The sequence below is a fragment of the Mauremys reevesii genome, linkage group 5, assembly GCF_016161935.1.
Source record: "Mauremys reevesii isolate NIE-2019 linkage group 5, ASM1616193v1, whole genome shotgun sequence".
NCBI lineage: Eukaryota > Metazoa > Chordata > Testudines > Geoemydidae > Mauremys > Mauremys reevesii.
The window spans coordinates 70,551,713-70,570,909 of NC_052627.1; the positions used below are offsets into that span (position 1 = coordinate 70,551,713).

Here is a 19,197-nt window from a genome sequence, read left to right on the forward strand (position 1 = left end):
GGATGTGCATAAGACCTTCTATCTACAACTGCTCTAGGCCCCAGTTTCACATCCCTTTCCTTGACAGTGTGGCTCCACTGAATCTGCACTGCCAGGGATCCCAGGTTCAAATCCCTGCTCTGGATTTGCGTGTGTGCTTAAATCTAATAAACTTCAGTATTAGACAAGAGCATGCTTACTTGCATTTAATCCTTGATCAGACAGAATTGCTGTGTTCTTATTGATTTATTCCTGACACCGCCTGGAGTGGAATAGTTAAATTGCCGCTGTTGTGGGTTCCGAAAACCGCAGGTAACACTACCACTGAGTAACTGTATGTGGAAACAAAACATAAGTCTTCACTGTTCACAGCAGAATGAAGTTTGCATGTCTGTCTCTTTATATAGCATGTGATAATACATATTGCTCCCATAGATCTGGGTGTTTTTTGTCCCTTTTTAATCCTGATGCCAAGTGAAGGCTCTAATACAGGGTTCACATTCACTTGTGCTGCTTCATTCTCTGTGCTATGGACTCTCTTTTGGCGGGGGGGGGGGGGAGAAATTCTTGTGGGCATTCAGTGTTTGGGAGAGCCCATAAACTGCAAGCCTACCTATTGTGGTTGCCAGGAGATGGTGGGCCAAAGCCTGCCCAAAACTAAAGGCCCTCCCTCTCAGCTGGGGAGTAGCCATTGAATCCATCCTACAAGTAAATACTGGGGACAACAAATGAGTGAAGATCAAAGGATAAATCTCATGTAACTGGAAGGGAACACTAAGCAGAGAACCTCCAATAGTGCCCATTCCTCTTCAAAGCCATTTAAGGAATCAGTGGACACCACCCAGAGGAACTTTCCCTGTAGGTGTCATTGGATAAGGGATTATAAATAGGCCCCACTGTCACAGAGCACACCTACCCAGCTTCCTCCTGAGTGATGGATGACCAGCTTAGCCAGTACCAGGAGGAGGTTGATATGGAGATCCCCACCAATTTGCGGGGCCACAGATGTAAGTGTGCATAAATTAGGATGTGCAGGGAAAAGTGCAACCAGAACCTCAGTAAGAGGCTCTAAAAGAGCTCAAAGAGGGTCTGCAACCTGATGCACCCTACAAAGATGTGTACCAGGGTCTCCCTCTTGTTGCAAAAGGGACAGGTGTTGAGAGAGTTTAACTGCACCAGGAACATGCCCATGCTCGCAGCTCACTGGAGGAGTTGCCAACTAATACCCCTGGCAGGCTGTGGAGCCATAGTGGTGACTACAGGTTGGCCTTCTGTGGTTCCTCACCTTGGGCGGCAGTAGATTCCGCCACTTAGTGTCAGGGTGGACAAGGAAGTGGATGGCATGAAGCACGAGTACATAAAGATGTTGTTTGGGTATGGTTCAGAGGTGGACTGGCTGGATGTTGCTCATAGCTGGGAGGCTCACAGGGCAGGGGCCTGATGACAAGTTCTGGAGGGGAAGGGATGGGGAGGGAGCACCCTCCTGCAGAACCCACTCAAGGAAAGCAAGAGAGGCAGGAGGCAATGCTAACTTCACCTTTTAATAGCTGCAAGCCTAGGGGACTGGGCAGAAGTATAGAGTCCAGGGTCCTCCGAGGTCCAAACGTATCTTCAGGGATGTGTATGTGTAAGGGAGTAGAACCCTTGCTCTAACATGCAAGTGAGCAACCCTGCCACAGAAATCTACAGATTCTCTGTAAGTGAATGATCTGAGGGCCTGAAACGCTGCACCTTTTGTTACATCAGTTCAAAATGGTCCTGAAACACATTTTATACCCACTTTGCACTGGTTTAAATATGTTCATGGTAATAGGCAATTAACCCCATTTTTCCACTTCTATGCAAGGGAGAGTAGGACCCTCAGCTTCCTCAATATGTGTATCTTTATTGGATTATGCCTTCTATGGCCTGGCAGTTTCTTCAGTTTCTAAGTTTTTTATCACAAAATCTCCATCTTACCTTTTACCATGTTTGTGGATTTTCAAAGCTTCCCTGTATAGAAAGTTAGTCTTATTTTGTTTTTATGTAAGTCTTGGTGCTATCTTATCTTTACATCTGTTTCAGAAGCAGTGAGACACTCATGGGAACCCAATTTGCAGGAAAGCACATTGCAAACTTTAGGGTATGAGCTTTAAATCTCCCATGATAACATTATTTAAATGGACAGGTAAACCGAAAATGTCCATTTCCTTTAGACAATTGAAACTACCTGTGCCTTAAACCCAAAGTAATCTGTTTTTAATCCTGTATTCAAATTTTTGTCCCAAGAAGAGGGTTTTTGTATGTTATGTACAAGTTTCCTGTTCCTTCTCACCAACAGTTCTGTTCTGTTCAGGTTCTTATCTTGGTGCCTCACCTAATTACACCTCAAACACATCATGCCCTTATACAAGTTAACAAGACTCAGCAGTATACAGCAGTGGTTCACAGACCCCAAAGAGAGTGTAAAACTCAAAAGCCATGTCCTGCTCACACAAGCACTTTAAGTCTATTAACATGAGAAAACCTTGGTAAGTTATAAAAAATGCATGTGTTTCAAATGTTACTGTTTAGTAACAGGAATGTAATATTATCTTACTGGTAGCTATTACCTCAGAATATTTTTCATTACATTTCAGGAACAGAAGCAGGTCTTGAACTAAAGGTGACCTGGGGAAGCGCAGCTCACCTTATTAAAGTAATTAATTTAATACTTAAAGTAAGATGAAAATAAGGATGAGATTGTCCTCTTGGTAAGACTACATTTCAACTCCATAATAACAGAATTTCACAGTAAATTTAATATACAGCGTTTAATAACAATGAAACCAAATATTCTTCTGCAGACATGCTGGTATTAAGCTAATTATTACATTTGTATTCTTTCCCATTATACTAGTAGGACCCTCATACTTTCTCCTGAAAGATTACATCTTTCACAAAGGGGACATGTACAGCTGACAGGAAATTTCCTGAGGGCTTCTCTCTGCAATGAACTAGTGCAGGACAGCTGGACTGTGAATCTAAAATACTCCAGTGTGTTGGGCACTAACTGGCCATGTGGACCCTGCTGTTGCATACTAAAAGTTCCCAAGTGCGCATTCACCTAGTGCTGTTTGAAACACACTCATGCTCACTAAACACCATCCATTTACTGTAACAGCCTAAACCTGTCAAATAATTCAACAGGAAAGGAGAAAATGGGGTCAATTTAATTTCAGATTAAAACATTTTAATACATTTTTACTTTTAAATTTTCACTGCTTTTCTCTTCTCCTAACTCTAGTTCCTGAATTTTTGATTTATGAATTTATATATTTAAAAACCATACAGCCTAGACCCTTGACCAAGGAGATCAGAGTGCAGGTCAGGAGAGGGATTTCAAAGTTAGCTGTAACTTGATCTACCTACCAACAGTCCCAAGGCGATGACTTGGCAAATAGGGGTCCGAGGTAGCTATGCCCCATATGCTGGGCATTGGAAGGGAAGTGGAATAGAAAACAATAGGGTGGCTCTGCACCAAAGAATCCTCACTACGCTGGGGAGATTCTCCTGTGGCTGACTGCCAGCGGTGTGGTGCAAAGTGACTGCTGTGCAGCTTAGAATCTGAGCCAATATCTTTTCTGCTGTATTTTCTCAGTCATTAACTGTCAGTCAGGAAATTCAGGCTTGAAATTAGACGAAGGTTTCTAACCATCAGGGGAGTGCAATACTGGAACAGTCTACCAAAGAGGAAACAGGGGAAGAAGGACCATGACTTTAAGATTAAGCTAGATAAAGTTATGGGAGGGATGGGTATGATAGGATAACGGGCTTAGTCAATAGGTCAATTACCTTTTGGAGAGTCTTTGAGTGTCTTGCCTTGCGCCAGTCAGCAGCCAGCCGCCATATTTGGGGGGGGTCGGAAGGAATTTTCCAAGATGGAATTGGGGGCCCTGGTTTTTTTTTTTTCCTCCGAAGCAGGGGGGGGGGGGTCACTTGCTAAGTGTGGTGGGATCAAACATGTGGCCTGCATCTTGCAGGAGGTCAGACTAGATGATCATAATGGTCCCTTCTGATCTTGAATTCTATGATTCTATGATTAATCTTCATGCTCTACAGCTTTGGCTGCTCCGTGTGTGAAGAGTAGGAGCAGCCACTGGAGAAGTGAAGTTCCTCAGGGGAATTTTCTTCACTAACTGGTCAAGAAGAATCTGCTTGGAAGGTTCCAAGTTTAGGAGTTATAGTCCTGGGTGGCTTGTATGTGACCACTAGTTCATGCCTTGAACCCATTACTGCTGCCCTTGGGGACCAAAACTTTATAGTCTGCAAAGATCCAACTGTCTCATGCTAGAGAGCAAAAGACTCAAAGTGGGGGAGTGGGAATCCTGTAGGAATCTTTACAGAGTATAGGCCAGGGGTCGGCAACCTTTCAGAAGTGGTGTGCTGAGTCTTCGTTTATTCATGAGAATGTAAGGTTTAGCGTACCAGTAATACGTTTTAATGTTTTTAGACAGTCTCTTTCTATGTCTTTAATATATAACTAAACGATTGTTGTATGTAAAGTAAATAAGGTTTTTTTTAAAAGGTTTAAGAAGCTTCATTTAATATTAAATTAAAATGCAGACCCCACCCTCAGACTGGTGGCCAGGACCCGGGCAGTGTGAGTGCCACTGTAAATGAGCTCGTGTGCCGCCTTTGGCACATGTGCCATAGGTTGCCTACCCCTGATATAGGCTATGCTTGATATGATGATACATGAAGTGAGATTACTGGGTAAAATAGAGAACAATAGACTGTAGGGCTGGGAGAGACTGTCTTCTGGTTTAGCTTGTTCAATCTGTATGGAACAGGATCTTCCTCTACATTAGTCCCCTAAAATGTTTGTATTACTGCCTCTTAAATGTCTGGTAACAATGCTTCTACTTTATTAATAAAGTGAATTAGAAAATGTGCCAGAAAAATCTAGTGACTGGTAAATTATAGATTGTAACTGTAATCAGCTCAATTTACTGTCCAGACACTCAAAATACAGATAAAAGAGTAGCTCATTGTCAGTTTCTGTTGCACCACGAGTTTTTTTTCTTAAACGTTGGACTATGAGAAAACAGATATGTGAGAGAACAGGTTGTGTTTATTAATTCATGCCTGGTGTGCTAAGCATTAAAGGCTGAGTGCTATCAATGGCAAAGGTAGAAATCTCCACTGACAGATTACATAACTTCCCTTGGCAGTGTGTTCCATTTCCTATTCTAATAGCTATAAAGATTCTCTGATATTTAATCTACTAATTTAATTTTTCGTTTCAATTTAAGCACATTACTGCTTGCAGTGTCCTTGTTTACTAATGTCATTACGACATTCCTATATGTATTAAACAATTTGTTTCCTCTCACTCTTTTCTCCAGTCTGAACAAGACCAGTTCTCTTAACCTTGCTTCATAGCTCTTATTTTCCAAACCATTTACTCCTTGTTGCTCTCCTCTGACCCTTCTCCAGTTTGTCTTTTGTTTTAAAGTCTAGTGCCCAAAATGGAATTGACTTCAGTATTTTAGTTAAGGTCTAACCAAGTACAGTGAAATGGAATAATTGCCGCACTGGTTTTCACATATGGACAGAATACATCCTTAAGAGTTCAATAATTCTTTTCAGAGTGTTGTGTTCTGTATATTATAACAACTGCAAAGGAAATGTCAGGCCAATAGTTTGGGTGACCTGCCACACTTTTAAGAAGCCAAGTGCTAGAGTCCACTCATGGAAATAATGCATATTTGTAATTTTAGTGTATGCAATACTACATCAGATTATTGATCTATCAAGTCTGGTATCCTACCTCTAGCGATGTTTAATATCAGATGCTTCTGTGAAAAGTGACAAACCCCAGCAGTGCACCCCTCACAATTTCGTACCCAAAAAGCAGCTCTGGACACTCCCTCAACTCCCTCCCTTGCTAGAGCTTTGCACAAAGTGTCTCATTACAAAAACTGGGTGGGAAGTGGTTTTTCTGGTACATGAAAAGTTTGAAATTTCAAAAAACATTTCCCATTCTGCATGGGAATGAAGCAGATGCTTTTTGAAGATTTTTGTGAGAAACAAGAAATCCATCATGAACCGGAGAGCTTCTCACTGGATTTGAATCTGAGCTTACCACACACAGTTGGTGACAGATATGCATTTTCTAATGACAAACTGTTTTGTTTAAAAAAATTATCCTTACCAGCTCTACTCTACTCGTCCCTGCCTTTGGACACTGACTGTTCACTGCTCCCAGTGTAATGTTCTGTGTTTTGAGGGGGTCTACTAGGATGGCATATCTAGATATGGTACCAATTTAGTTTATATTTCATAAAGTGCCATGAAAAACTCTTTCATATCAATATGGCATGTGGTAAATTTGGCAGTCCCAAGGCTACAGCCACTCTTCACTGAAGTCTTCAACTAAAGAAAAATGTTTAAAATAATTCAAAAATTTAAATATATTTTTTAAACCCCATCAAAAATACAAGCCATCATGCTTCTAAAGGATTTTTTTTTTTAGCTAAGCAACACTTAAGACCTATACACTTTAGCTCTTTTTGGAGGCTGGCTGTTGCAAGAGATTAATTTCATCCAGTGTTAACAAGAGCAAGCTTTACTCTCATGGTTTTATTTATTTATATGTATATTAGTGAGGGCATACCAAAAACGCTCCTCTCCAAAAATATACAGCTATGCCATGTTGTAAAGATTTTTGGTTTCTAGTAATGACCTTTAGCGTGAAACACCTCTCAAAAAATATAGTTTTGTCTATATGTGAAAAGTATGATACTGACAGTAAAAATTAAAAATAATCTTGCTTTAAATATGCTATTTGAATAGTTATGTGGGTGAGAGGCACACAATGTGAAGAAACAAATGTTATGCTACATTCCTTTCCTAGAATAACTGCAATGTGCCTATGTATTTGAGGCACCATCTGTGAAAACCATTCTTGAGCTTCTGCAGAACCAAACACTCTGTATTCTGCACAGAGAGCAGACAGAGTGGTCACCATTTAAAGAGTTAAAATTTACCAGTTATTTATTATTCTGGGAATAGATAACGATAAGATACCTCTTTATGGTACCTCCTGGTAAATGCTGACAATTCCTCAGTTACCACAGTATCTGACTTTGAGTGCTAATAACTCTGCTTTTCGTAATATTCTTTTTAGAAGAATGTGCTACTGTGTGTATGAAAATGTCCTTTTCTCAACTATTTCCCTACAGTAATCCCAAGAAACATCTTTTTTTTTTTTTAAAGCCAGTCCGGCAATGGTGAGAGTGAAAGAACCCAGCTCTATTTAAAATGGCAACGTATGACATTTTCTATAACTAGTGACCTTCATTGAGATGAAGTCCAATTTATGTAACTTATTTCCTACTATAATATGTAGGCTCTGAAAACCATTATTGCCAAAAGTTCATTGGCCCATGATTAATTGATTGTAACAGGTTACTATAGACTTCTACAGTACTGATAACAAAACAAAACCAAGGTCAGCCAATAGATCTTGATATTCATTAAAACACCTCTAATCCAATACAGTGCTCAAACATCATAGACTAAAAGATTTATTGGGTTTTTTTACTCCTTTTCCCAATCTCCAGTGCCCCCAATTTGTTTGGCTCCCTCTGTAGCAGCATCTAGTTGGAATATGGTATAACCTACTATATTCCTTTCCACTCCAGGATGGATTCCAGATAGATAGATATATGACTGGTTGGGTAAGATTTTTGTTTGGCTGGCAAGCTATTTGTTTACCAATTGATGTCTCTCCTTCTCTACCAGAAATCATCCTTTGTACAATGTGATTGTGTATGAATAGGTCATTTAATACATTTAGAGAACATGAAAGTCATAATATTAATAATAATAATAAAAAAAATAACTGGGTCATTCTAATCTATCACTGTCACTTAAATATCCACATGAAATAGAATTCTTCAGATAAGAGGAGTAATATTCTCTTGCAAGCTACATCAATGCATGTCCAGAGCAACACTAGAGATTTCAATGAATTTATTACAGATTTACAATAGAGTAAAGGGCCGATTCTGTTCTCATTGAAGCCAATAGGAATTTTGCCACTGACTTCAAAAGGAATAGGACTGAACCCTAAGTGAAAGCCGCAAATCAACTAAAAACTGATTCACAGGAACAGCTCATAAAAACATGAGCCATGTGATGAAAGACCTAGAGCAGTAGTAATGGCTCTATCATTTTATTATTTTTATCTAAGTGTCCTTATGTAACTATAAAAATGTACTTCAAGGTATTTCATATGCAGCATTCAATCTCTCACATACCAGGGGGATGGGTGCAGTGTAAATACCTCAACATAATAGAATTTTACTCTCTATCTTTGAACATATCACTTCATTAAGTGCTGCTTTAGAAACATGGAAATACTCTTTGCATAACATATAGGGGCCCAATTCAGTTAATGGCGAATATTTTTTTTCACAGCTACTGGATTGGGCCCTAAATTTGCCAAAGATTCCATGGGCAAGTAAACACAGCTTTCTCAACCCACTCTTCATTTGTGTCACATGAGAAACAAGACATAGAATAACCAAAATAATACCTAAAACTCAGTCAATTCCTTTTAATTTATGTGGCTAAGAACCTGTGGGGTGGGGTGTTTGTTTTCTTTTTAATAACTTCTGCTTGCATAGCAGCCAACAGTCTGTCCTTATCCCTTTTGCACCCGTGAAGAAATGTCTTTTTGCAAGGATGATTTTTCTATGCTTAATTTTTTTAACTTGTGGTTGCTTTAGGTACACTTGTCCTGTACTTTGCTGGTATTGAATTTATTTACCATTCCTACTGTGGAAAAACAAGTCAGATACACATACCTACTAATCTTCTGTATATACAATAAATACTCACCTGCTATTAAATACTAACTTGATTTGAAAGATTTTTCCCAGTTCCACTAGTATTCCTCATTACAGGAAATTATTTTTCAAAGCAGTAAAATGTTTTGAATCAGTAGAAACTTTAAGTGGTTTTTGTCATTAATTTGTCTCTCTTTATCAATCAGGGGAACAATGCAAACTGAATGTGTTTAAGCTAAATTGTGGGGGCTTGACCCTGGCTTTAAATAAGAATGTCTATCTTCTTATACTTAGGAAAGGTAATATTGTACATTCATCTGTAGGCTTAGGCTGCATCATACACCTTATCATGACTTTAACAAGCAGGCTATGATACTCATCAAGTAATGTCACTCTGAGTTTTAAATAAATTTTTATCACCAAAAGGATCTCATCTGTCAATATTTGATTAGAGGTCCAAGCTGCCTGAGACAGCTTTTCTCAGTTTGATAAATAATCTGAAGTGCTGAGACCATCGACTGATGCTTCTCAGAGAAGGGAGGGGGGAAGAAATGCTGGAGACTATACACAGCAAACCAGGAGACAATTTTTGATTATACTTCAACCTGTGCCTTCTGCCTGGAGCCCAGAGAGAGAGGCTGTATGTTCTTGCCTTATCGCTGTGGATGAAGAGACAGGTGCAAAAAGAGTTGCCTGAGAAGAGACCTGTGTGTGAGAGAACCTGGGGAATGTATCAAATTTCTTTGCATTTAAAAGCAAAGGAAACAGTTGGAGAAAGTGTGCATAAAACCTAATCTGAACTGACTAATGTTGATTTCATTCTTGAAAATAATTGAAGTGAATTAATCATACTGTATTAATATTGTTCATTCTTAAATAGCACGTTTAATTCTGACTATTTAACAAATTACAACCGCAACAAAAAGTAATATTAGTTTAATAAGAATGAAATCCCGGTGTCTTAGTTAACATATCTGTCATTTTATTTTTGCATTACAATATGAATGACTAAGCAATTGTTAAATAAAAATAACTCAGTTCAGTGATCTTTGCTTCTACACATTATCACCATTGGAGATAAACTGGAAAAGTAAAAATCAGTTCTTTCAGATCTTCATATATTTGGAAGTACCATCCTAAATGAATTCTGTTACTTGTGCTTCAGCTGCATACATCTTTCTGTAGACTTACCCATGAAAAATGCCAAATGAAAGGAAATTCTGTCCGTTTTTTAGTGATTGAAACCATCTTACTTTGCCATTGTGCCTACAGGGGGTTGTAGGTGAAGAGAGTTGGATTCAAGAGATGAAAGTGTGGATGAGAGGGGAGTGTGATGCATTCTGTGCAGGGTTCATATTAAATGGGAAGATAAGAAAGAAGGATGGGAAAGTCATCCCCCTTTATAAAAATAATCATGTAATGTGGTTACATAAGGGGAGGGTGGTCTTTGTGATTAAATGTTGTTGTTGTGATAGCCTTGGATCCAGGTGCATGTTAGATTCTTCTCGCAATGAATGTGAGGTGGCTGGTATTTGTATTTTGTTACCTTTTATACTTTCTTTGTGTCTTATTTTAGAAAGATTAGACCAAGATTCTATCCCACTGAAGTCAATGAGATTTGAATGGGAGCAGGAACCAGGGGCTAGAGTAAGAGAATGAAAGCTAGAAGTCCTGGGGTATCTTTTACAGATCTGCCATTGACTCACTGTGACCATGAACAAAACATGTAATGTCTGTGTGTGTTTCAGTTTAACACTCCCTGTCAAATAGATATAAAAACACTTATGTGCCTCATTGGGATGTAAAGTACACTGTGATTCTTGTCTGAAAGGTGCTTATTATATAAATAGTATTCAATTTTTAAGTTACTTTGCATGGATAAGATTTAATCTATAGCTAGTTTGTGTAATTATGTTAAAAACATTATTGGAGTTGTAAAGTCAAGCACTCTAAAACTAGGAAATGTCCGAATTAAGGTTACCAGTGCAACCTTAATTTGACCACTTGTACATATCTATTATATGACAGTCTTTAATTACATAATCACACTTTTTTCTCCCATAGGACTCCAGATTCATTCATTGCACTGGGTGGATGGTGTTCACTTAATGAGCCGCTATTCAATATTTTGTTTTCTGGTCATTGTTTGACATGTGCCCCTAAGCCTTATTTGTGACACACTAGTCAAACGCTGCTCTGAACACACATTTTTTTCTGGCTTTTACTATGGTGCTTTGCACTACAGTATCAAAGTTCTTCACCAACATGAATATCTTATTTTCCCTACACCTCTGTGAACTGTGTGATATCCCCCATTTTATAGACAGGGAACTGAGGCTCAGAGATTGAGGTCCACAAGTGTACAATAATTTTGGGTGCCCAGTCTGAGACCCCTAGGAGCTGGATTGTTCAGAATACCTACCTCTAGCAATGTTCAAAGCAGACCTACTGTTGACTTCTATTGCAGCTGTGAGTGCTCGGCATTTCTAGGAGTCCGATTTGCAGGTGTCAAGGCAGGCATCCAGAAAATGAGCACTCACAATTAGAGACCAGCTGTGAAAATCTGGTGTAAGTGACTTGCCCAGCATTCCATAGGAGCTTTGTGGTAGAAAAAGAGAGAATACATTTCTCCAGAGCAACATTCAACTGTCTTAACCGTGAGACATTCTTTTCACTTCCAGCAATCCCCTACCTCAACCCATCTTCCAACTTCAGCCACAAATGAAGCCAAGGTCCCCCAGAAAGCCTCCTTCAGTGTCCAGCCTTGATTCATTCCCTGAATAATTGTCTGTCCTGTTCATTGAATGAGGCGTGGTCTTGTGTAAAAGGACATAATGCTTACACACCAGGGGACCAAATTTAGGTTGCCATTTTCTAACTTCTGAGTGTTTAACTTAGTAACATTAATACATTAACTGTAATATCTTAGTGTGTGTGTGATTTCCTAGCTTTATAAAATTTATAGAATTCCAACTGAAAAAAAACTCCAAACTGAAATCCCATCATGTTGACACCCACATGGATCATCAACAGCGTTGGAACCTTTAGATTCACATACCAACCTCTGCCATTTGAGCTAACTGACACACAAAAACAGCTCATCTTCTATGTGGACCAGTACTAGAGGGAGTGGGATGGATGCTTTGCTAGGAGGTTTCACAGAATTTGCTGACAGCAGAGAATGGTAAGACTCCGGAATCTTGGGTTCCATTCCAGATTCTGGAGGGGAGTGTGCTGTAATGGACACACACTCTTCTGCCCAATCCCTTCCAACTTTTCTTTGTCCCAGTCCAGTCTCTTCCCTATCCCTGTCTCCTCAGGTACCTAATTACAGTCTCCACTGTTATGCACATCATACAAGTGCCAGTGTCCTTGCACAGCAAATCCCAGTTCCTACTTTTCTGACTCCTCATCTGAATTGTCTCTCCTCCCAACCTGGCCTCCAATAGACACCTCTCCACAGAAAGATAACACAGCAATTAATGCAAAACAGTTATGGGTTTGTGTCTTTGTCTCTCTTCTAAATGGAAAAACTCCCCCCTGATTTCAGTGAGCTTTGGATCAGGCCTATAGTGAAGTAATAAAATAGGTTCCACTTAATCCTTATCAAAACAGGAGAACTCCAATTTCATTTGCTTTACTTAGGCCAGAGTCACAAAATGTCATTGCACTGCTCTCAATTACATGACATTTTTTCTTTCTTTCTTTTTATCTCTGTCTCCCATGGTCATCAATCTGTACTTCAAATCAGTTCATTTAGAAATGTTAAGGCAATTATGCCATCCAAAAGCCTCAGCACCAGCTGAGGTTCTTGTGGACTTCATCTGGTAAATATGAACTCTCATTTATTTATGTGAAACTTAGATTGGTTCAATCAGGTTCTCTCTCTTTCCCTTTGAAGTGGATATATGACCTTGAATAAAAAATTTTACATTAACAGCGAAAAGATATCTCTATAGTATATCTATAGTATATATGTATATAGCTTGCCCAGACAATGACAATTTCCACTCCATACAACAAATCCATCAACTTCATGAAAAAACTTGTACAGATACAGACAGACATCTTCCTTTCCAAATGCAAGCAGATGGACATCATACCAAAAGGTAAAAAATCCATTATGATCTACAGATCACACAGACTCTGCTGAGAGATCGTGCCACACACTCTCAAAGAAACTGCAAAACCACCTGATCAACATCCTATACAGCAAACAGGGGAAGATTAAGACTGAACCCTCAAGAAGATGTATTTCAAAGGGTGACTAGATCATAAAACTGAGAAATAAAAATACCCCGAGTTTGTTCATTCGTGTTCTCTCTCTTTCACCTCAGAAGACAAAGGAATCAGCCCTTTGACTTTAGGTGAAGAGCCTGAGCTAAGAATTTGGTCAGCCGTGTTTCTGGAAATATGTAAGGAATTTACCTTGAACCAAGTCAAGCTTGTTAAGTTTTAGCTATTAAAAAGTGTTTTATCTTTATTTGTCTTGTAACCATTTCTGACTTTAATACCTTATACTTGAACTCACTTAAAATCAATTTGTAGCTTAAAAAAAGTTTTTTTTAATCTTAACCAATCAAGCATTGTGTTTAACTCCAATTAAAGTAGCAAACTGATGAATATTAATCCTGTACAGGGGCAACAGACTATTATATCTGAACTGTCCAAGAGAGGGATGGACAGTGTAAAACACATGGTTTTTGGAAAATTTGGGACTGGGAGTGTATTGGGGTCACCCTGCAAATAACTATGGCCGGTGAAAGCCAGAGTGTGACTGGAGTGTTGACAGGCTGCTGGGGTCAGAGTTGCTGGACCAGGTCTATAATTATACACAGACTCTGTCTGTCTTGCATGCTGTGAGAGGCCAGGTTGGGAGCTACAACAGCAAAGCATTGTGAAGCACCCAAGGTTGCAAGCTAGGCAGTGAGACAGGCCCTGCCTGGTCTGGATTGCACCCCAGAACTTCACACATCCCATCTAGTGTATGTTCCTTTATGTAAACTTGAAATACAAAAGGGGTTACTAAAACTCAGTTCAGTGACTAGAGCTGAAGACTGAAATATATATGCTGATTCATTGTGACAACTATAGCATAAAATACTGATATATTTGCATATTTTATTCCAAAATACTAAGTTTTAAATGAATGAGTTAGTTTGCAATGTCAAGTGTCTAAAAGTTAAGTGCCAGCTCTTTGGTTGCCCAGCAATATTAATTCTGTCCCCTTTTGCATCCAAGCTGTGCATTGAATGAGGCACAATTCCTTGGAAAAATACCATATGATCATGTTGTTAGATACTGTGCCATAGTATATACAAAGGAGATGTTACAGCTTCTAAAAATATTTGCAAGAATCCTTTATGATGGAAAGTGTTAGGTAACGAATTATAGAAATCATTATTAGTTTCTCCTCTAATAATAGAAGGGAATACAGTGATGGAGGCTCAGGCAAGTGTTTATCAGTATTAAAAATCAAAGTAAATGGCATCAAATTCCTGTAGTTTTAGATTTTGGATTTTATTAATAGAACACTCTGTGTTGGGTTTGAGCCCTTTGGGGTATCACTTGATTTGCTGAGACATCACTGAGCTTGTCTATTATGGCAGTCTGGGTCTCCTATACCTGGCCTCACAAGCCTCTTCCAGCCAAGCACACAGACAGGGCCACACCCAGCTGCACAAAGAGTTAGAGGTCCACTCAGGAAAGATTCAGCCTTGGGGGCTTTCCCCAACACTCTTATGCCCTCTCTCTTTTTAGGGGTACAAACCCAAAGGTTTCTAAGAAATTTGCCTGCTCCTTCAATGGGCAGAGAGATGCAAAATTTCTACCCCTCCCCACAGTTAGAAATTACATAAACTGAGTTTTATTAAGTACATAAGGTGACTTTTAAGTGAATATAAGAGATAAGACACAACAAAGCAGAATAATGACCAAATAAAGCAAAACATGCAAGCTAAACTCAATATACTAAAGAAACTGGTTACAAAATGTCTCAGGTAATGTTTAGTATCAGGTGACAAGACCACCTGACTCTGTAATATCAGAGTCCATGAGTCAGTGGCAGTATGGAGCGTCCACAGGAAGGCCAAGCCTTTTCCCAGTCCATTGTCCTCGCTAATGGGCCTGTCTGGCTTTCCATTGTTGTACCCGGAGTGTTAGCAGTGGGCGTCACCCAAAGTAGCATAGTTGAAATAGTCAATATTCCTAACTTGAGATACAGAAATGATACAGGCATACAAATTAGATAAACACATTCAGTAAATTATAACCTTTCCAATGATACCTCACAAGACCCATCTTGCATAAAGTATATATCTGTTATGTCATGTTCATATCAAAAATGAATATGGAGTGAAATAGCACACTGATGGTCAGGATATTTTTGATTCTGATGTCCTTATTCGGGGCATATTTCCCACTGACTTTAGTTTTGCCTTAATAAGAACTTCAATATTTGGCCCAAATCACTCTGAGCGCATGTGCACGCGCGCACACAATAAATAATTGAAGAGACTGGGAAGGCAGGCTGCCTCACTTAGGTAATGAAAACACTTTACACCTGAGAATGTCACAGGAAAGGCCAGAATTAATTCCAAAAGCCCATAACTTCCTTGCCTTCTCCCTTAAGTATAACTAAATAATAATAGTTTAACTATGCTATGCCACTACTCACATGGATTTGGAAGTCTAGGAAACTCCTTTCTCTAAAGCAAGTCACTGCCACACCTAACTCAAGCTCCTGAGGGAAAACTAAGGCCCTCAGGAGTCCTTGTTATTGCCATAGGTTCCACAACCACAGATGGAAAATATGAAAGCAATATTGAATAGATGGGGATAGAAAGTCCAGACTGGGCTGCAAAGGAGACATCTTTTGAGCCCAAACATCATCCAAGTTCACTTAAAGTAAGAAATAAATTTGCTCTGCAGGCAATTTTTTTGGTATCCTCAGAGAAGTTCAAAGTTTAGCAAAGATTTCTTAGTACACGCTGTGCATGTGATATATAAAGCAATAATGTTTTTTCAATATCTATCTCCTAACAACAATCTCTTTGCGCTTGGATGTTTGACCTTTAGGAAGGGTTGACATTTATCTTTCGAATTCTGTGTTAGTTTAGAGATGAGACTATGCATTCTAATACAAACAATGAATCATCAAAAGAGATACTGGAGGATCCACAAAACTCATCAAGAATTATTTATATTAGATTCTAAACCTCATAGGTACACATCCCCCTAAGTATGGCAAAATAAATGTAGCATTATTCAGTAACATCTCCATTCCAGCGGGATGGAGATCATTCTGTAAAAATCTCATTGCAAACATCAGTCCTCAGTTGACATTAGGGGAAAAAAGCTGAGCTACTAATTTTTCAGCCCAGTCTACTGTGAAGATAGTCTTAGCAAGCACTTCCTTTCAGTTGAAAATACAATAAAACAAAGACTACCAGTATATTTTTTTCTTAATTTGAAAATAACATAAAAAAATAAAGCTGCAGATTTGTTTTTGTGCTTGAAGGATGATTATCTGTGGTTTTTAGTGTAGGAGTAAATGTGTGGCTATTGCATTTTTTAATCACTATTAGGAACTCCTGTACCTCCCAGGATGACAATACATACGTGTGTGTGTGTGTGTGTGTGTGTATATAATATATATATATATATATAATTTTTTTTACTTTCTTTCCTTCTCTCCTCACCCAGTCTTTCAGTAAACCATGCCTCTTTTCTTATCACCAAAATCCACTCCCCCCACCATCTCTTTTACTTAACCCCTTGTTCACACTTTGATCATTCCTCTTCATAACACTGAAATTTCCTTATTCTGACCTGTCACTCTCTCCCTTTATCCAGAATGCTGCTGCTTAATTTATCTTCAACTGCATCCATGTTTCCTCCTATACAACTTTCTTCATTTGCTTCCTGTCTCTTACTGCATTGAATTCAAGCTCCTCAACCACATATTTTATCTGATCTAATGTCCTACTACTCTTCCACTTATATTCCTCCCCCCAGTCTTTTTTCCTTACTGCTCTGTTAGTGGGGTTTTCACACTGTCAGTAATGTTGTCCCCAATGACTAACAGACTCTCACTTCTTGACAGATATGACCATATCCTGCAATATCCTAGACAAACCTTATGAAATTAAGTATTCAGGAGTGCATTGTATTAGAAAGTGTTTATGTATTTTTGGAAGATTGTGCACAGTTTATTTAGGAGGAAGTCAGGATTAATGCAATCTCTTGGTAGGATTACGAAATTTTGGGGACAATATATGTGAAATGGATTTCCTAGGAAACACTTGAGGTTGGGGGAGTGCAAATGCCCCACTTCCGAATCCATCCATTCAAAGCTGTGCCCTAAGCAGAAAACCCATTGTCTGGCTGATTACCTATTCCTTGTCTCTTCAAAGGCCCATGGATAAATGAGTGACTCAGTCTGTCTAAACAGGGATGAAAAAAATGCAGCTGTCTCACATCATCTGACTAGGGCTTGCAGGGCTCAGGCTCCATGTCTGGGGGGAAATCATTGTGTAGACGTTCAGGCTCTGTCTGGAGCATGAGCTCTGGGCAGGGGCGGCTCTAGACCCCAGCGCGCCAAGCAGGCGCTTGGGGCGGCCGTTTCCCGGGGGGGGGGGCGGCATTTGGCTCCGGTGGAGCTCCCGCCGGCATGCCTGCGGCAGGTCCACCGGAGCCCGGGACGAGCGGACCTGCCGCAGGAATGACTGCGGCGGGTCCCGTCTTCCCGCGGCTCCGGTTGAGCTCCCGCAGGCATGACTGCGGCAGGTCCGCTCGTCCCGGGCTCCGGTGGACCTGCCGCAGGCATGCCGGCAGGAGCTCAACCGGAGCCGCGGGAAGAGGGGACCCGCCGCGGGACCGGGGAAGGGCGGCGCAGCGCTCCGCGCTGCTTGGGGCAGCCTACTTTGTAGAGCCGCCCCTGGCTCTGGGACACGGCAAGGTCTCTGTAATGCTTTATACCTCAAAAAATCAACATACTTGCATAGAAAGAACTGCGTGTGGTAACTTAACTATTGACAAAATTAATCTATTATTAGTATCTGAAGAGAAGGCAAAAGAAGCCTATTTAAGCAGCCTGTCATTTGCTGGAGATCTCCATATAGCCAGGGGCGTGTGCAGCCTGCAAATCGCCCTATCAGATGAGTGAGAGATCCATATATCCAGCCAAGAGAGCCAATGGCTGGGGAGCCAGAAGCTAAGAGTGGTCATCCTTGCTGGACCATAGAGGGGTAATACAGTTGTATTTATTATGAACTGTGACAAGTTTTTTCACCTTGTTTCACACTGTGAATCATGCAGTTCTGTGTCTCAAACAGCCTCCTATGTTGCTTCCTCAAATCCTTCCTAAAAAGAAAGCTTCTCCATGAATACTTCCTACCACCTCCTCTTCTCCTCCACAACTTTCACTTTCCCTGTGTGTGTCTTTGTGTTCTGTGTGATTCTTGCCTAAATAAGGCTTGATAGTAAAGGCTGCTGAGCACTGCTGAAAGGAGCATGGCAAGCCAAAATTCTAATGCTCCTGATCTGTGAAGCCAAGAATCTGCATGCTGTAGAGAAATGCACACAGTGATTAGCAATATGAGTAAATCTTTGTTCCTGCCCTGAACTGAGCACTGGTGTGTAGGGCACATGATGGGGCTTGGAGACAGGATGTGGCCAGGAGATAGGTGTGTAAATGCAAACAGTGATCCAAATTCTTTGCTGGCATAATTCCACCGATATCAGTAGTTATGCCAGCAGACAAGTTGGTCCAGTACACATAGTGGCTGTGGTTAGGATTTTCAGTTATTCTTTGTCAACCAATTATAGAGAAATGTGTGAATGTGCTTAAAAATTGATTTTAGAAGACTGAGAGCAGAGGTAACCAGGAGCCAGAGAGCTCTGGGGGAAAAAAAACACACTTTCATAATACATGTTAGGCACAGTGTTTTAGTCACCCCACCAGCCTACAGTACCATCTCTTCAATTCATTTCCCTTTATTGGACTATGAGTTACAAAATGTTAAGCTTGGCACTTCTGCCTGACAAACCTCATTGGCATCCTACAGGATTTAACCCTTAGACATAATTCCAACCCCCAAGGATTTTACAGTCTACCTTAGAATAATAGAATATCAAGGTTGGAAGAGACCTCAGGAGGTCATCTAGTCTAAGCCCCTGCTCAAAGCAGGACAAACCCTAACGAAATCATCCCAGCCAGGGCTTTGTCAAGCCAGGCCTTAAAAACCTCTAAGGATGGAAATTCCTCCACCTCCCTAGGTAACCCATTCCAGTGCTTCACCATCCTCCTAGTGAAATAGTTTTTCCTAATATCCAACCTAGAGCTCCCCCATTGCTCCTTGTTCTGTCATCTGCCACCACTGATAACAGCCTAGCTCCATCT

At 40.1% G+C, this 19,197-nt stretch overlaps 1 long non-coding RNA gene across 1 annotated transcript; it reads right to left on the reverse strand.

The window, feature by feature from the left end:
- Window positions 1-213: 213 nt before the first annotated feature.
- On the reverse strand, window positions 214-11,938 carry LOC120405662. The gene is made up of 3 exons (XR_005598754.1): window positions 11,858-11,938; window positions 11,218-11,393; window positions 214-311 (listed from the first exon to the last, which is right to left on the reverse strand). It is a non-coding gene; the product is annotated as an uncharacterized LOC120405662 (long non-coding RNA).
- Between the last annotated feature and the right edge of the window lie 7,259 nt (window positions 11,939-19,197).